Here is a 17,642-nt window from a genome sequence, read left to right as displayed (position 1 = left end):
TTTCATTTCCCTTGCCTCCAGAGACGTGTTGAAGTTGCTGCGGCCAAGATCAAAGAGGTTTTGCCTGCTTTCTCCTTGGAGATTTTGATGGCTTCCTGTCTTACATTGAGGTCTTTCATCCATTCTGAGTTTATTTTTGTGTATGGTGTAAGAAAGTGGTCCAGGTTCATTCTTCTGCATGTCTCTGTCCAGTTTTCCCAGCACCACTTATTGAAGAGACTGTCTTTATTCCATTGGGTATTCTTTCCTGCTTTGTCAAAGATTAGTTGGCCATACATTTGTGGGTCCATTTCTGGGTTCTCTGTTCTGTTCTATTGATCTGAGTGTCTGTTCTTGTGCCAATACCATACTGTCTTGATGATTACAGCTTTGTAGTATATATAGCTTGAAGTCTGGGATTGTGATGCCTCCTGCTTTGGTTTTCTTTTTCAAGATTGCTTTGGCTATTTGGGGTCTTCTCTGATTCCATACAAATTTTAGGATTATTTGTTCTAGCTCTGTGAAGAATGCTGGTGTTATTTTGATAGGGATTGCATTGAATATGTAGATTGCTTTGGGTAGTATAAACATTCTGACAATATTTGTTCTTCCTATCCAGGAGCATGGAATTTTTCCCCATTTTTTTTGTGTCTTCTTCAGTTCCTTTCATAAGATTTCTACAGTTTTCAGTGTATAGATTTTTCACCTCTTTGGTTAGATTTATTCTGAGATATTTTAAGGTTTTTGGTGCAGTTGTAAATACAATTTGGGGCAAATTGTAAATGATTTCTCTTTCTGTTGCTTCATTGTTGGTGAATAGAAATGCAACCATTTTCTGTGCATTGATTTTATATCCTGCAACTTTGTGGCATTCATGAATCCGTTCTAGCAGTTTTTGGTTGAATCTTTAGGGTTTTCCACATAGAGTATCATGTCATCTGCGAAGAGTGAAAGTTTGACCTCCTCCTGGCTGATTTGGATGCCTTTTATTTCTTTGTGTTGTCTGATTGCAGAGGCTAAGACTTCCAATACTATGTTGAATAAGAGTGGCGAGAGTGGACATCCCTGTCTTATTCCTGACCTTAGGGGGAAGGCTCTCAGTTTTTCCGCATTGAGGATGATATTAGCGTTGGGTCTTTCGTATATGGCTTTTATGATCTCTTGTATGCTCCTTCTATCCCTACTTTCTTGAGGGTTTTTATCAAGAAACCATGCTGTATTTTGTCAAATGCTTTCTTTGCATCTATTGAGGGGATCATATGGTTCTTGTATTTTTATTGATGTGATGAATCATGTTAATTGTTTTCCGGATATTGAACCAGCCCTGAATCTCAGGTATAAATCCCACTTGGTCGTGGTGAAATTTTTTTAATGTGTTGTTGGATCCATTTGGCTAATATCTTGTTGAGGATTTTTGCATCCATGTTCATCAGGGAAATTGGTATAGTTCTCCTTTTTAGTGGGGTCTCTGTCTGGTTTTGGAATCAAGGTAATGCTGGCTTCATAGAAAGAGTTTGGAAGTTTTCATTGCATTTCTATTTTTTGGATTAGCTTCAAGAGAATAGGTGTTAACTCTTCCTTAAATGTTTGGTAGAATTCCCCTGGAAAGCCATCTGGCCCTGGACTCTTGTTTTTTGGGAGATGTTTGATTACTAATTCGGTTTCCTTACTGGTTATGGGTCTGTTCAAATTTTCTATTTCTTCCTGTTTCGGTTTGGTAGTGTGTATGTTTCTAGGAATTTGTCTATTTCTTCTAGATTGCCCATTTAATTGGCATATATTGCTCATAATATTTTCTTATTGTTTTTATTCCTGCTGTGTTGTGATCTCTGTTTTTTTTTGGTTTCAATAGCATTAATTTCTGCTCTAATCTTTATTATTTCCTGTCTTCTGCTGGTTTTGGATTTTATTTGCTGTCTTTTTCCAGCTCTTTAAGGTGTAAGGTTAGGTTGTGTGTCTGAGGTCTTTCTTCCTTCTTTAGGAAGGCCTGGATTGCTATATACTTTCCTCTTATGACCACCTTGGCTGCATCCTAGAGGTTTTGGGTTGTGGTGTTATCATTTTCATTGACTTCCATATATTTTTAATTTCCTCTTTAACTTCTTGGTTGGCCCATTCATTCTTTAATAGGATATTCTTCAGTCTCCAACTTTTTGTTACCTTTCTGAATTTTTTCTTGTGGTTGATTTCAAGTTTCATAGCTTTGTGGTCTGAAAATATGCTTGGTATGATCTTGATCTTTTTGTACTTGCTGAGGGCTGATTTGTGTCCCAGTTTGTGGTCTATTCTGGAAAATGTTCCATGTGCACTGGAGAAGAATGTATATTCCATTGCTTTAGGATGAAATGTTCTGAATATATCTGTTAAGTCCATCTGGTCCAGGGTGTCATTTAAAGCCATTGTTTCCTTGTTGATTTTTTGATCAGATGATCTGTCCATTGCTGTGTGTGGGGTGTTGAAGTCTACTATTATGGTATTACTATCAATGAGTTAGTTTATGGGTGTGATTAATTGATGTATATATTTGGTCCTCCCACATTTGGCGCATAAATGTTTACAGTTGTTAGGTCTTCTTCGTCTATAGACCCCTTGATTATGATATAATGCCCTTCTGCATCTCTTGATGCAGTCTTTATTTTAAAGTCTAGATTGTCTGATATAAGTATGGCTACTCGGGCTTTCTTTTGTTGACCATTTGCATGATAGATGGTTCTCCATCCCATTACTTTCAATCTGAAGGCATCTTTAGGTCTCAAGTGGGTCTCTTGTAAACAGTATATAGATGGATCTTGTTTTCTTATCCATTCTGTTACCCTATGTCTTTTTATTGGAGCATTTACTCCATTAATGTTTAGAGTGAGTACTGAAAGATATGAATTTATTGCCATTATGTTGCTTGTAGAGTTGGAGTTTCTGGTGGTGTTCTCTGGTCCTTTCTTATCTTTGTTGCTTTTAGTACTTACTTACATATTTATTTATTCCTTCCTTCCTTCTTTCCTTCCTTCCTTCCTTCATTTATTTTTTTCTCTCCTAAGAGAGTCCAGTCCCTCCCTTAAAATTTCTTGCAGGGCTGGTTTAGTGGTCACAAATTCTTTTAATTTTTGTTTGGGAAATGTTTTTTAAAAAAATTTTTAATGTTTACTTTTGAGAGAGAGAAAGAGAGCATGAACAGGGGAGAGGCAGAGAGAGGGAGACACAGAATCCGAAGCAGACTCCAAGCTCCGAGCTGTCAGCACAGAGCCCGATGTGGGGCTCGAACCCATGGGCTGTGAGAGCATGACCCGAGCTGAAGTTAGGCCCCCCTGTCTGGGAAGCTTTTTATCTCTCCTTCTATTTTGAATAACAGCCTTATTGGATAAAGCATTCTTGGCTGCATATTTTTTTTGATTCAGCGCATTGAATATATCCTGCCACTCCTTTCTGGCCTCCCAACTTTATGTGGATAGGTTTGCTGCAAACCTGATCTGTCTTCCCTTGTAGGTTAAGGACTTTTTTTCCTTGCTGCTTTCATGATTCTGTCCTTGTGTGAGTATTTTGTGAATTTGATTATGATATGTCTTGTTGATGGTCAGTTTTTGTTGAATCTAATGGGAGTCCTCTGTGCTTCTCGGATTTTGATGTCTGTGTCTTTCCCCAGGTTAGGAAAGTTTTCTGCTATGATTTGCTCACATAACCCTTCTACCTCTATTTTTCTCTCTTCCTCTTCTGGGACCCCTATGATTCTGATGTTGTTCCTTTTTAGTGAGTCACTGATTTCTCTAATTCTTAAATTGTGCTCTTTTGCCTTAATCTCCCTCTTTTTTTTCTGCTTCATTATTCTCCATATGTTTGGTCTCTTTATCGCTGATTCTCTGTTCTGCCTCATCCATCCTTTCCACCACGGCATCCATTTGAGATTGCAGCTCAATTAGAATTTTTTAATTTCATCCTGACTAGCTTTTACTTCTTTTATCTCTTCAGAAAGGGATCTAATCTATTTTCAACTCCAACTAGTATTCTTATTATTTTGATTCTAAATTCTGGTTCATACATCTTGCTTGTATCTCTGTTGGTTAAGTCCCTGGCTGTCATTTCTTCCTGCTCTTTCTTTTGGGGTGAATTCCTTCATTTTGTCGTTTTGAAGGGAGAAAAGGAATTAATGAGGTAGAAGTATTTAAAATAAAAAAATTAAAATTAAAAAATACCAGAATTAAAAAATTAAACACATACACACAATTGAATAAATGATGCTAGATCCTAGGTATATTTTGGTTTGGGTGTTGAATGTGGCTTGATTGTTTAGAGAAAAAGGAAAAAACAAAAAAGGAAATTGTTTGAAAATTTGAAAAAATGAATACTCGGAAGTATACTAAAATGAAATGATGGAAGTAAAATAGAATTTGAAAGAAATTACCGCAAAGTAAACAACATAGTATAAAAAAATGAAAGAAAAATATTTTTAATACATTTGAAAATGAAAATGAATTTTTTTCCTTTTCTGTATTCAAGAAAAGAAATGAAAAAGAGAAAATGAAATGAAGAAAATTAAATAGTTGGACTGGCTAACAGACTGAAATACGACTGAAATTACTTCATTTTCCCCTGGAAGTCAAACTCTGAAGCGCTTTATAGTCCATAAACCAAGCAGGTAGAGTGATTTGTGGCCCAGTTGGGCGGGGCTTAGTGTAATGGCTCCGTTCTCCACTAGATGGCGCTGCTATTCCACTGGGGTGGATTGTTGTGGTGCTTGTAGGTATGTGTGCGCATGCATGGGAGTGGTGAAAATGGCATCACCCAGCTACCCAGTCTCTAGTATCAGAACTCTGTTCTCCCTGATCAGCAATCGCACACCCATACTTTGTCTTCAGCTTCCATCCACTCCCCGCTTCCACACTATTTGTGAACCAAGCAGCTGGCAGCACCTCCCTCCTGAGTTTTGTCTCAGATGCAGCTGCCTTCCCCGGCCCCTCACTTCTGAGGGACTGTGGTTTTGACCCTCTCCGCCCCTCTGCAGAGGGTCTCACCAAGCAATGGCTGGGTGCCAGCCACACCCAAGAACGCTTGCAGGACTGTGCTGTTGCTGAAGTCCAAAGATTGCAGCCAGGTGCCAGCCTGCCCCAGAAAAAGTTCAGTAGACAGTGTAGCAGCAGTGCCTCAGGGATTATGGAAAATCACAACACACATCTGGCACCAGTCTTCACCCCCAGTGACCTTGTTCCAGCACCAGCAAATGTGGCCATTCTTTGGGGTCTTCTGGGCCCAGGTGGTCTCAAAGCGTGTATCAAATGGCCTTCCAGTAGTGGAACCGTTTCTGCCTGTGTGGCCTGAGAACCTCCTGGACCCCATTCTGCTCCTGGGGATTTTCCCTTCCCACCAGAGCGCCGCCAGGTATTGAGCTGCAGAGTTTCAGACTCTGCACTCCCCCTGTTTACAGTCTTAATGGAGTTTAAACCCTCTCCTTTCTTCCTTTTTAGTTCAATCCCTGCAGCTGTTTCCAATTTTCCACTTTCTCTCCAGCTGCTTTTGGGGAGGGGTGCTTTTCCCGTGTTCCAGGCCCTCCCCCCCCCTTCTCCATACTGTCTCCTCATGCAAAAGAAGTTCCCTGCCCTCTGCAGCCATTCTCTTCCCAAGTTCACCTCTCCACCCCATGTACCTGCTGAATTCTGTGGTTCAGGTTGTCCAGATTGTTGTGTTAATCCTCAGATCAGTTTTCTAGGTGTGCAGGATGGTTTAATGTTGGTCTGGCTGTATTTCATGGACATGAGACACACAAAAAACTTCCATGCTGTTCCGCCATCTTGGCTCCTCCCCTAGACCATTCACATTTAAAGTGATGATTGATATAGTTGGATTAAAAAGTACCACATTTGTAACTGTTTTGTTGCCTTTCATTCCTTTGCTTTAATCTCCCCTCTTTTTCTGCCTGTCAGGCTTTAATTTTACCTGATTTTCCTCACTTAAATTTTTTATTATTTTAATTTCATTATATTCTGTTTTTTCAAAGTTGCCATAAATATGTGTTTTTAAGGTTTCTTATTGTTTATTTTTGAGAGAGACAGTATGAGTGAGGGAGGGGCAGAGAGAGAGGGAGATACAGAGTTTTAAACAGGCTCCAAGCTCTGAGCTGTCAGCACAGAACCCAATGTGGGGGCTTGTACTCCAAATCCGTGAGATCATGACCTGAGCCAAAGTTGGATGCTTAACAGATTGAGCCACCCAGGCGCCGCTCTGTAGTTTTTCGACAGGAAATTTCAAGAATCTCAGTCTTAGAGAAGTAATTTCCATTTTAGTTTTCAGAATTTTAACTGGGAATTTAGAGTAATTGAGAAAATGTGTATTTTCTAGATATCTCATAATAACATATTTCAGTAGTGAAAAGCTATTAGAAAAGCTGTTAGAATTTAAGCATTCGCTATTGTGACATAGATTATATTTTCAAAATACTATACTTTAAAATGAAAGAGCAGATTTTAAAATACTGTGAGTTCAAACATGTAAAGTGTGTGTACTTTGGAAAAAACAATGATTAGAAGGATATAGAACAAAATGTTAGCAGTGGTTATCCATGGATTGCAGGATTGTGCATTTTATGTGTAATTTTTACTTTCATTTATATACTTTTCTCTGATTTATTATTTTTTAAAAAGCAAAGTACATGTATATATTTTCTTGTAGTTACAACTTATTTCCATTTAGGAAAAAATCAGTTACAATTCACAAATTTAGCAATTACCTTGTGTAGCAGTTTGCTTTCCTTTATAGGTTTTCATATATAATCTTAAACCCACTGTATTTATTGCCACTTTCTTGATAAAAACTATCATGTTTTCAAAGAAACATTTTTTATTCTGGAGAAACATTTCTTTCTCTTAACATTTAATGTAGACAAACAGGTTTTGAAGTTTTCTACTTACTTACCCTGATGTTTGCCTTGTTAAAACCAGAATCAGTTTGGAATGGTAATTCCTAGCCCTATTTTGAGTGGCAGCTGTGAGAATTGTTTGCCAAGTTTGTGGGTCTGAAATGTGTACCTTACCAGTGATGTTATGTACCTTGCCAGCAGGAGGCATACATATTCTGGCCATAGTCCCTAAATTAAATATTACAAGAAGCCAAACAACTTTATTTCTACTTCTGTAGATGTGATGGGATGGATTGTTCTGAAAATTGAAAGTCCCAGAAAATCTTTTCCACATTAGGATGTAATATATTGGCATAGAAATGATATGATCCATTAAATGAAGACTTTTATATCTTAATGGGATCCTGAAAATAATCCAGGAAAATGAGTGTGTTTGACCAGCATGAGAATTCAGCTGTGAAGATATAACATATCCAGGGTCTCATGGCAACTATTGGCATTTAACAAATGGTTATTGAATAGCTACTATGTGCCAGGCACTATGCTAAATATTAGGAGTCTTTATGGTTTCTGTTTAGTTTTAAATTATTCCTCGTGTCTTCATAGTTTTGACCTTAGGAGGTTTTTATTCTGCTGTAAATGATTTCTTTATTCTCTGAAAACCTGTTATTGAATGTTCACATACAGTAATGATTCACATTTTATTTGTCTGATATGTTGTTCTTCATTATATACTATTTTCTCATATTTTCCTCTATGTAAAGTGTCTCTCATTTGAAACATATTTTATTTTCAACTACATAAAAATTAAAAGAATCTCACTGAAGCAAACACAATGGAAAAATATGAAGATTTCTCACACGTGCACATACACATACCTTGCATGCACAATTGTATGCACAATTGTGTGTACCTTGTATGCACAATTTGCATACAAATGCAAGTATGTGCCCACTTCCAAGGGTAGTCTCTACTGCTGTCAACCTTGGCGTGCACACTTCCTGATACTGTTTTCTGTGCGTTTAGAGTTGTACACAGATAAACAAATAACAATAGTTATTTTACACAACTGTTTCATGTTAACATTTAACCACACAATTTGCTTTTCTTAAGTTAAATTTCTACTTTAAAATTTTTCTGTCAGACACATGAGCCTGTTTTTCTTAGTGACTTCATAATATTTCACAGGATAACTCATAGAATAATAATGATCACTGTGTTCAGAATATCTGCTATGAATCTCCTTACCCACTTTGTACAGTGTGTGAATTTTTGTATAAATAAATAGAAATGGATCACAAGGCCAAATAGGCTAACTTTTTAGTACTGGTTTTTCAGTTGCTGCTAAATGGCCCTTAAAGGGGTACTGCAGATTATGTCTTATTATTCCTTAATCCACACCACGTATTCTCACCTTGACTGACCTACAACTTCTATAAGAAGATTATAGGACCAAATACCCGCATGTAATTTAACTTTGCTGGTTGGGATGTTTGTGTGGAAAGACTGGAATTAGTTCTTGCTATAGAATGGAACCACAGGGGCAAAACCTCAATTGTAAGAAATGCTGCAATGCCATTAAAACATTTAACATGTGGCATGTCTGTAGAATGGTTTTTAAGAGAGGGAGGGGAAGGTGGTAGTGGACTAGAAAAACAACATTGGCAGAAATTATAGACCAGAGTAGCTTTATCTTTATTCTAAACTGAAATTTTTTTGGATGGCTAAGTATTAGAAGAAGGAACCAGAGATTCCTATATATATACATACATTGGAGTATAGTATTGTCTGAACTCACCTTTGTAAAAACTGCTGGTGAGTAACCTGTCTGCTAAAATTCCTTGGATATTTTAATACTCAACTGGTAAGCTTATTTTTATCAAGTAAGACTTTTGTAGATGCTTTTTTCAAAGCTGCAATCACATATGATTAGCAACACTTGCTTTAGTGTCATTTTTGAACTCAAAAACAAAGTAATTTTCTTCTTAATTTGTTTCTGGAGTTGGGAGAAATGCACACGCACACACTCCACTATTCCAGATTTCTAACTACTTAGAGCAGGTTCAGCTTTATGGGTAAGAACTGAATTTTTATTTTTCTCTCTTCATATTGTCCTCACAGTTGCTGCCGAGTGAAAGTTCACATGCAGATGTACCAAAATCATCCTACAAACCTGTCATTTCACCCGTATTGTTTTCATAAATTTGCTACCTCCCTTGGTGCAAACATATGATTTTCTTCTTCAGTTCACCTGAAAATTGCTTCTTCAAGCCTTCATTTGGAACGGTTTGGATTTGGGTGTTGTCAGCAGTGTAGGGATATATTTGAATAAAGCCATACTCCCTAGATCTAGGGCGATGTCATCAATCACATGTGTGTCAGGGACTCTTTTTGTGGCCTCACAAATCTTTGGCTCCAGAATGAGCTAAGCCCCTCACTTATGAGCAGGGTCCACTGCTGCACTTGATGGAGTCTTTGTATCAATTTCTAGATGACTGGAGCATGGTTTTTTTCCCAGATGAGGTTTGTACGTGTGAATGTGTTTATTGAATGTAAAGCTTTTTTTCTAAAAGTTTTAAAATACTCCAGCTGAAGAGAGTTTTATTTAACAGAGCCACTTTTAGAGGAACTAAAGTTCAAGTACAAGTAGACTAAAGAATTTATATTCCTCCCTGAATTTGGCATTTGAAAACACTAAAGGAATGTTCCAAATATGGGCAGTTGTTCTAGATTGAATAGATCTGTCCTAAGCAGAGAATATGAGGGGAAATCACATTATCCAATATAATCACTTTTTAAATTCGGAAGGGAACCATAATCTACACTGAAAAAATTAGAAAATATAAAAAAAGGAAAAAATTCCAATAAAATTAGCAAAGAACATACCTATATGTGTTAGATTATTTCCTTCTAACGTCATTTGTATCTATATGTTTGTCTATTTAAGATTCTATTTGCATATTATATCATAACTAACTCATAACTAATATTTATCAAGCACTTAGGTAATGTGCACATTCCTGTTATTTTCTCATTCTAGTTCTAGTGAAAAATCGAGTGTATATGTATTATTACTTTCATTTAATAGGTGTGAAGACTAAAGCTTAGAGTAGCAAATTTTCCAGGGTACAAATTTAGTAAGTTTGGCTCTTTGCCTGTGCACAACTGTGTGGCATTGTCTTTGCTTCGCAGTTAACATATCATATTGTATTCATTGCCCATGGTGCTTTGTAGTCTGTATAACAGTAATTCCTAATGACGAAACCGTGTCCATTAAGTGGAGGTGCTGTAAAAATGGAATTATTCTAGAGTTGAAAGTTGTAGCTACATTTTAAAAATTCAGCAGAGTATTTTGTTAAATGTATGTTGCAGTAATCTTTTTCATATTATGCATTATTTTCTTAGAATATAGGTCCGTGATAAAAATTTTTACCAAAAACAGAAAAGTTGATGTTTCCAATACTCGTATTTAAAAAATTTTTTTAATGTTTACTTATTTTTGACAGAGAGAGAGACAGAGTGCGAGTAGGAGAGGGGCAGAAAGAGAGGGAGACAGAATCTGAAGCAGGCTCGGGGCTTTGAGCTCTCAGTACAGAGCCCGACATGAACCCACGAACCATGAGATCATGACCTGAGTTGAGGTTGGACGTTCAGCCAACTGAGCCACCCACGTGCCCTGTCATTTTCAGTACTCCTGATTGTGTAATTACCAGATAGTTTTCCAAAAAAGTTTATATTGATTTCAAGATTTACCAGTAATTCCAACATCTTTAATTTTAGCTTTCATGAAATCTTTGAAAAAGAATTTGACTGAAATAATAATCCAGATAGTTTAATGATGATTAAAATAATGAGTTAAAGCTCTTTATCCCCTCTCCCAAGTATCCACTTCATGGAGTATTGAATGTTCCAGCTTCTTGTACTTGCTTCTAAGATATTTTCTGTGGTCCAGGTTTCGTTTCGTTTCTTTTCTTTTCTCTTCTCTTCTCTTCCCTTCTCTTCTCTTCTCTTCTCTTCTCTTCTCTTCTCTTCTCTTCTCTTCTCTTCTCTTCTCTTCAAAAATAGTGTGACATGCATTTTTTTAATCTAATTAGTTGCCTAAAAAATGGAGGTCACATTACTTCGTAGATGATATAGATACATCAGATAACCTCAGAGAAGGCTCTTTTTCCTTGTTTTTGCCACTTTCTTGAGTGGTAAATTGCTCTTTGGTTGTTACTTGTGCATGGTCTGCTTATTTTGAGATGCAAGGGGTGGGGGTCTCTGTGTTCCTGGCCCAGCCTGGAGTCCTGAGTCTCTGGCTCTTGGGTTGGATTCTCTCAGTGATCCTGCCACTGCTCTGTGTGTTAGGAAACATCTAATGGATTGAGTCCAGGTTTCTTGCCCCTTCCCTGAGGGGATGAAGCCTTTTTCCTTTTCTCTTTCTCCACTTGTCCCAGTCACGGTGGATCTTTTACTCTATCTTCTTAGGCATAGGGTTTGCTGCGTTTTCCTTGGTGGCTTACACCCTCCGTTATTTAGTGGAGAAGACACCAGCTGGTACTTTGTGTTTTTCTCCAGGGGCTGCCACTCCGTGTGTTCTGGCCTGCAGCACCACAAGAGGCTTTCCCCAGGCTTCCCCCCATTCCCGCTCTTGGTCGTATAGATTTCTTATGCACCCTCTGAGTCCATGGAGAAGAGTCTCTAGTGGGTGCAAGAGTCTGCGACTTTTAGGGCTTCTATTCTCTCCCGCTAGCTCACACTGGTGAGCCCTGTTCACTAAAAACATAGCTGAATTCCTCGTATCATCTTGTATGAAGATCTCATCGTCCTCCTGGTGCAGCTCTTATGACTGTGTTCATGCCCTGTCTTTCCTTTGATAACAGTTGGTTCTATTTCCTCACCTTTTAATGTGTCCAAGAACCATTATAATTTTGTAAATTATCCTGCTTTTTCTTGTCATTAGGGTGGGAATGACACTCTAACCAGCTTTATACATCTTAGGCAGAAACCTGAAGTCTGCTTCCATTTATGAAAAGCATTTTATAAGTTACAGGATTTTTTGTTTGTAGGTATTTGTTGTTTTGTTGTGTGTCAGAACTTTAAGGATGTTCTAGCTTTTCTTTGCCTTCAGTTGCTCCTGATGAGAAGTCACTGGTGTTTAAATCGGTGTTTCCTGCATGTAAGATACCTTTTGTTTTTGCTTGTTCCCTCACCCCCCCCCCCCACTGCTTTCAATGTTTTCTCTGCAATTTTTGAGTGTTTTCCTATGATGTTTTGAGAACTGTGCTCTTCCCTTTTTCCAACTGTGTTCTTCTTCTCTAGAATCTTCTTCATGATACTGTTTTTTGTTTTAAATTTATTTTTCAATAGTTTTTCCAGAATTGATCAATGTTACCTGTAGGATAATTAGTTAGGAAGGACTGTTAAAACCATATCAGAAGTGGATTGCAAACAATTTGCTTTTACTTCAACCTTCATTCTGTGACCGTGGTTGTCCATATACATGGCAAGTCTGATGTGATGTAACCTTACTTTTCTGCTTAGCCTGGCCATCCTCTGTGCCCCCAGATGTTAGTTCATCAGGTCCTGCAAAACTGTTGAGCTGGTGGTCGCTGCAATACCACTGGGACGTTGTCAACTTTGGTGACTCTAGCAGTCTGCAGATATGACCCCCATTACTGGTTAATTTTAGAAGCTCCTTGGGTGATCCTAAAACCTGATCAATTTTAAAAACCACTTAAACAAGTTCTTATTCTACAGTTTTCATGACAAATTGAGTTTTAAAGGTTGTAGAGGACTTAGAATTGTGGAAGAGTGGAAAAAATTATTCTTGACAGCGGCAGTAGTACAATCAAAGAAACAGCCAGAAAAGTGAGGTGAATGTAATTACTGCTGCATTGCTGGAATAGAGCATGCGAACTGCAGATTAGTTTGGGGCCAGGTTTTGGATGGCCTTGGAAGTCAAGCTAAGGATACTAGGGTTCATTCTCTAGATAATAGCAACTCAATTAAGGTTTTTTGAAATGAAGAATAACATGATTAGTGCAGCCCACAAAAAAGAGACTAATCTACTAGCTTGAATAGCCCTGACTGACATCAAGAGACTAGAAGTGAAAAGGCTATTTGCAGTATTCTAGGAGAGAGTAATTGTGGGCTTGAAGGAGAGGTTGGTCACTGGAATGTAAAGGTTGTGATAGATGTGAAAGCTAATAAGGCAAAGGAATCAATAGAGGAGAGGGCAGTGTCAAGGGTAGCACTGAGGTTTTAAATGCAAATGATTAGGAGACCAGGCTGTCATTTATAGCAACTGGGAACAGAGAAGCATAAGCAGCTTTGGGGAAAAGATAAAACATTTAATTGGGGTTAAAATTATTTGAGGGGTTGGTGGTACTTCCACTTGGTGATACATCAAACTAGTTCAAGTTCATTAATGCAAATGCACAGTTCATCAGGCATGCAAACTTTCTATTTGTAATAGTAAAATTCTATAATTGAGATTTTTCTCACTTTTATCCAGAATACCCTGTGGATATACTGAATTAATATTCCAACTTATTCACTTTGCATTTAATATGTAATATTTGATTTCTAATAGGAATTTGATTTTTCAGAGTTCTCAAAACTTTGAATCATTTAAAGAATGAATCAAGAAATTAGATTTACTTACTGTAGTACAAATTCTTAAGACTAATTATCCTCTGTTTTCTTTTGTGATTAATTTTGACCTTATGTTTACTTTTTGTGTTATAATTCCATTTTTAATCTGTATTTGAATTTAGTTTTTATCAAATTATATTGCATATACAGAATAACACAGTAAAAATGGACCTTGAAGAATTTTCACGAATGTCCTTCTGTGTGACCCCTTCATTTTATTAGCCACCTTCTGCAAAGAAGCCACTTCTTTCACTGTAGGTTAGTTTTGCCTGAATGGAATCATACAGTATGTACTATTTTGTGTGTGGTTTCTTTTAGTCAAAGTTGCATGTGCGCTGTTGTTCCATTTTGTTGCATTAGAAATACGGTATTTATTTTTATGAATTCCACTAATCTTTATTGACATTTGCCTTGTTTCTGGTTTGCTGCTATTCACACAATGTTATTATAATGTAGTTATGCAAATCGTTCAGTCAGTATATGTATGCAATTTTGTTAGGTTTGTATTTAGATTTGTGATTGTTAGTGGGGGATTGATAGGGTATGAACATGTCTGTCTTTTGTAGAAAGCCCCAGTTTCCCACAGTGGAAATGATGAGAGTTCCAGGTTCTCCTCATCTTAGCAGTGCTCAGTGTTTTCAGACTTTTACATTACAGTCATATTAATATATATGCACATGTAGATTGTTGTGGAGTTAGTTTACATTTTTCTGGTGATTAAGGAGACTGAATGCTTTTTCGTGTTTATTGATCATGACATATCCTCTTTTGAGAAGTTGCAAAAGACTCTTGGCCATTTGTCTTGGTTGTCTTCTACATCTTGATTGTTATAAATTTTTCCTATATTCTGAATATGGGCCTCTTGTTTATGAAATATGTTGTGAATATATGCTTCTACTCTGGCATACATCTTTACTCTCTTAATAGTCTCTTCTGATGAGGATCCCTTCTTTATTTTAATTTGATTTATCAATATTTTTATTTATAATTACCCCATAAGAAAACTTGCCTATTTCTCCTATCTTAAGTTCCAAAGATTTTTTTATTATATATCTTAAAAATTTTTATTCCCTTTATTCTCCTATACTTTTATTTGTATGATGTGAGGTAGGTTGTCCAGTTTAATGGTCATCCATATAGATTGACCAAGTGCATATCCTAATACAATGACTAAACTAATTCATCAAAAAGTCTATTCTGTTGCAATCAAACATTTGTCACTCATCAAGTCTCTACTTAAATGTAATCTGAATCTTGTTCCATTTCGTACATCTGTCTGCCTTTGCTTGACTCAATACAGCATTCTCTTACATATTCTTTTTCTACAACAAATTTTGATATCTTGTTATGTAAGTCCTCCAGTTTTTTTGGGAGGGGGCTTTTTATTTTTATTTATTTTTTTTATTTTATTTTTTTTCAACGTTTATTTATTTTTGGGACAGAGAGAGACAGAGCATGAATGGGGGAGGGGCAGAGAGAGAGAGGGAGACACAGAATCGGAAACAGGCTCCAGGCTCTGAGCCATCAGCCCAGAGCCCGACGCGGGGCTCGAACTCACGGACTGCGAGATCGTGACCTGGCTGAAGTGGACGCTTAACCGACTGCGCCACCCAGGCGCCCCGGGAGGGGGCTTTTTAAAGAAAAGATAGATTTGGCTCTTCTTGTCCACTTACATTTTCCATAGAAATTTTAGAAAAAGTCTGCAAGTTTAAAAAACAAATGTGGGTATTTTGATTGAGAGTGCACAAAATCTACATATCGATTTAAGAAAACACAAATTTTGGGGTGCGTGGGTGGCTTAGTCGGTTGAATGACCAACTTCATGTTGGCTCAAGATCTCACGGTTCATGGGTTCGAGCCCTGTGTCAGGCTCTGTGCTGACAGCTCAGAGCCTGCAGACTGCTCTGGATTTTGTGTCTCCCTCTCTCTCTGCCCCTCCCCCACTCATGCTGTGTGTGTGTGTGTGTGTGTGTGTGTGTGTGTGTGTGTGTGTGTGTCAAAAATGTTAAAGAAAAAAATAAATCTTTACAATATTAATCCTTTTGCTCATGAAGAAGTCATAACCCTCATTACCTTACATCTTTATTTTCTTTTGATAATTTTGTATAATTCCTTTTCTTTTAAGTTTAAATTTTTTAATGTTTATTTATACTTGAGAGAGAGAGCATGAGCAGGGGAGGAGCAGAGGGAGATGGAGTCAGAATTCGAAGGAGGCTCCAGGCTCTGAGCTGTCAGCACACAGCCCGATGCGGGGCGTGGATTCATGAACCATGAGATCATGACTTGAGCTGCAGTCGGATGCTTAACCAACTGAGCCACCCAGGTGCCCTGATAATTTTGTATAATTCTTAATTACACTTATGCCTGATATTTGATGATTTGATGCTATTGTAAATTGTATTATGAAAAATATTGTAATTATTGCCTTTAAATGGAAACAAAAGTGATTTTATATTAACCTTTTAACCCATAAGATTCTTAAAATCACTTATTAAGGTGAAGAATTATCTTTAGATTTATCTATATGTTTTATATACATAATTTATGAACTTAAAGTTTTATTTTTTCTTTGAAATCATTATAATTTTGATATTTTTATTTATTTCTCTTGCTTGGACCTTCAAGATCATATTGAACAAAGCTGGTGATAATGGACATCTTAGTCTCTCCCTACAGTTTCATGGAGAAAATTCAGTATTCATTATTGGGTGTACTTTTTTGTTGTAAGGTATTTTTTAGATAGCTTAAGGGAATCTTCTGTTAGTATTATAGTGGGTTTTATTGTGAATGCATGAAAGAGTAATATTTCTTCAGATATACTCTTGAAAACATTAATTATTTTGTTAATGTGATGAATTACATGATTTATTTTCAGATGTTAAAACCAATTGTGCATTCCCGGAATCAGTCCAACTTGTATATATTTCTGGATTATTTTTGCGAACATTTTCTATATGATTTTGCACGTATGTTTATGTTTTTGTCAAATTTTGGAATGATAGTTATCTTGGTCTCAAATAGGCTGAAAAATTTCCCCTTTATTCTCTAGAAAAGTTTTTAAGTAAGATTGAGGTTAATTATTTCTGAAATATTTGGAAGAATTCAATAATGAAATCATCTTGGCCTGAAGTTTCCTCTGAAGATTTTCATTTGAGCTGTCATTTTTATAGGTATAGGAATATTCAGGGGTGCCTGGGTGGCTCAGTTGGTTGAGCGTCTGACTTTGGCTCAGGTCACGACTCAAGGTTCATGAGTTTGAGCCCCGCGTTGGGCTCTGTGCTGACAGCTCGGGGTCTGGAGCCTGCTTCAGATGCTGTGTCTCCCTCTTTCTTTGTTCCTCCCCTGCTCACACCCTGTGTCTCTCTCAAAAATAAAGACTAAAAAAAATTTATAGGTATGGGAATATTCATATTATCTGTTTCTTCTTGTGTTAGATTTATTAAATTGCATTTTACTAGCAATCTGTTCATTTTATCTAAAATTATATAAAGTCTTCATACCTTTTTACATCTTCTTCTTTCTCCAGTTTTTCATTTAAATTCCAGTTAGTTAACATATATTGTAATGTTAGTTTCAGGTGTAGAATTTAGTGATTCATCACTTATATATAACAGGTGCTCATCCCAACAAGTGCCCTCGTTACTATCCTCCATCTCTTACTTCCCCCCTCCCCCTCCCCCTTACCCCCTCCCCTCCAAGAACCTCAGTTTGTGCTCTATAGTTAAGAGTCTCTTTCTTGGTTTGCTTCCCTTTTCCCTGCCGTGTTCATTTCTTTTGTTTCTTAAATTCCATGTAAGTGAAATCATATAGTATTTTAATATTTTTCATTCCTAATATTATTTGGCTTTTCTTTGTCTCTGTCTTTGTCCCTCTCTTAAAGGTCTTTACATGGAGTCCACAGTTTTATTAAGTTATTATTTATTTTTTTAAACTATTATTTTCCAAACTTGTCATTTAAATTTTTTTCTCTAATGGGTTCTTTTCTTTATTTCGTTAATTTTTTATCTTATTTTTACTCTTGCCTTCCTTTTACTTTCATTGGATAGCTTACTGAGATGGTTACTTAGATCATTGAGTATTAGCATTTATTCTTTTTCTAAATAAGCCCTCAAGGCTATAAATTTCCATCCTAGAATCTTTAAATGTGTCTCAGAAGACTCAGTATAATTTATGTTTATTGTAT

The 17,642-nt window shown here is 36.9% G+C and overlaps 1 long non-coding RNA gene across 1 annotated transcript in view; it reads left to right on the top strand.

Annotated features, from left to right (window-relative positions):
- LOC147573374 (uncharacterized) overlaps positions 1 to 5,905 on the top strand; it is a 32,088-nt gene extending 26,183 nt beyond the window's left edge. The window contains exon 3 of the long non-coding RNA XR_015244689.1: positions 4,468 to 5,905. This is a non-coding gene — a long non-coding RNA (uncharacterized LOC147573374). The remainder of the gene's footprint in view (positions 1 to 4,467) is intronic.
- Positions 5,906 to 17,642: the final 11,737 nt, after the last annotated feature.

The sequence above is a fragment of the Puma concolor genome, chromosome E2, assembly GCF_028749965.1.
Source record: "Puma concolor isolate L17-30 chromosome E2, mPumCon1.1.hap2, whole genome shotgun sequence".
Lineage (NCBI taxonomy): Eukaryota > Metazoa > Chordata > Mammalia > Carnivora > Felidae > Puma > Puma concolor.
The sequence above is the reverse complement of the archived record's forward strand: the minus strand, read 5'-3'. Positions and strand labels throughout refer to the sequence as shown.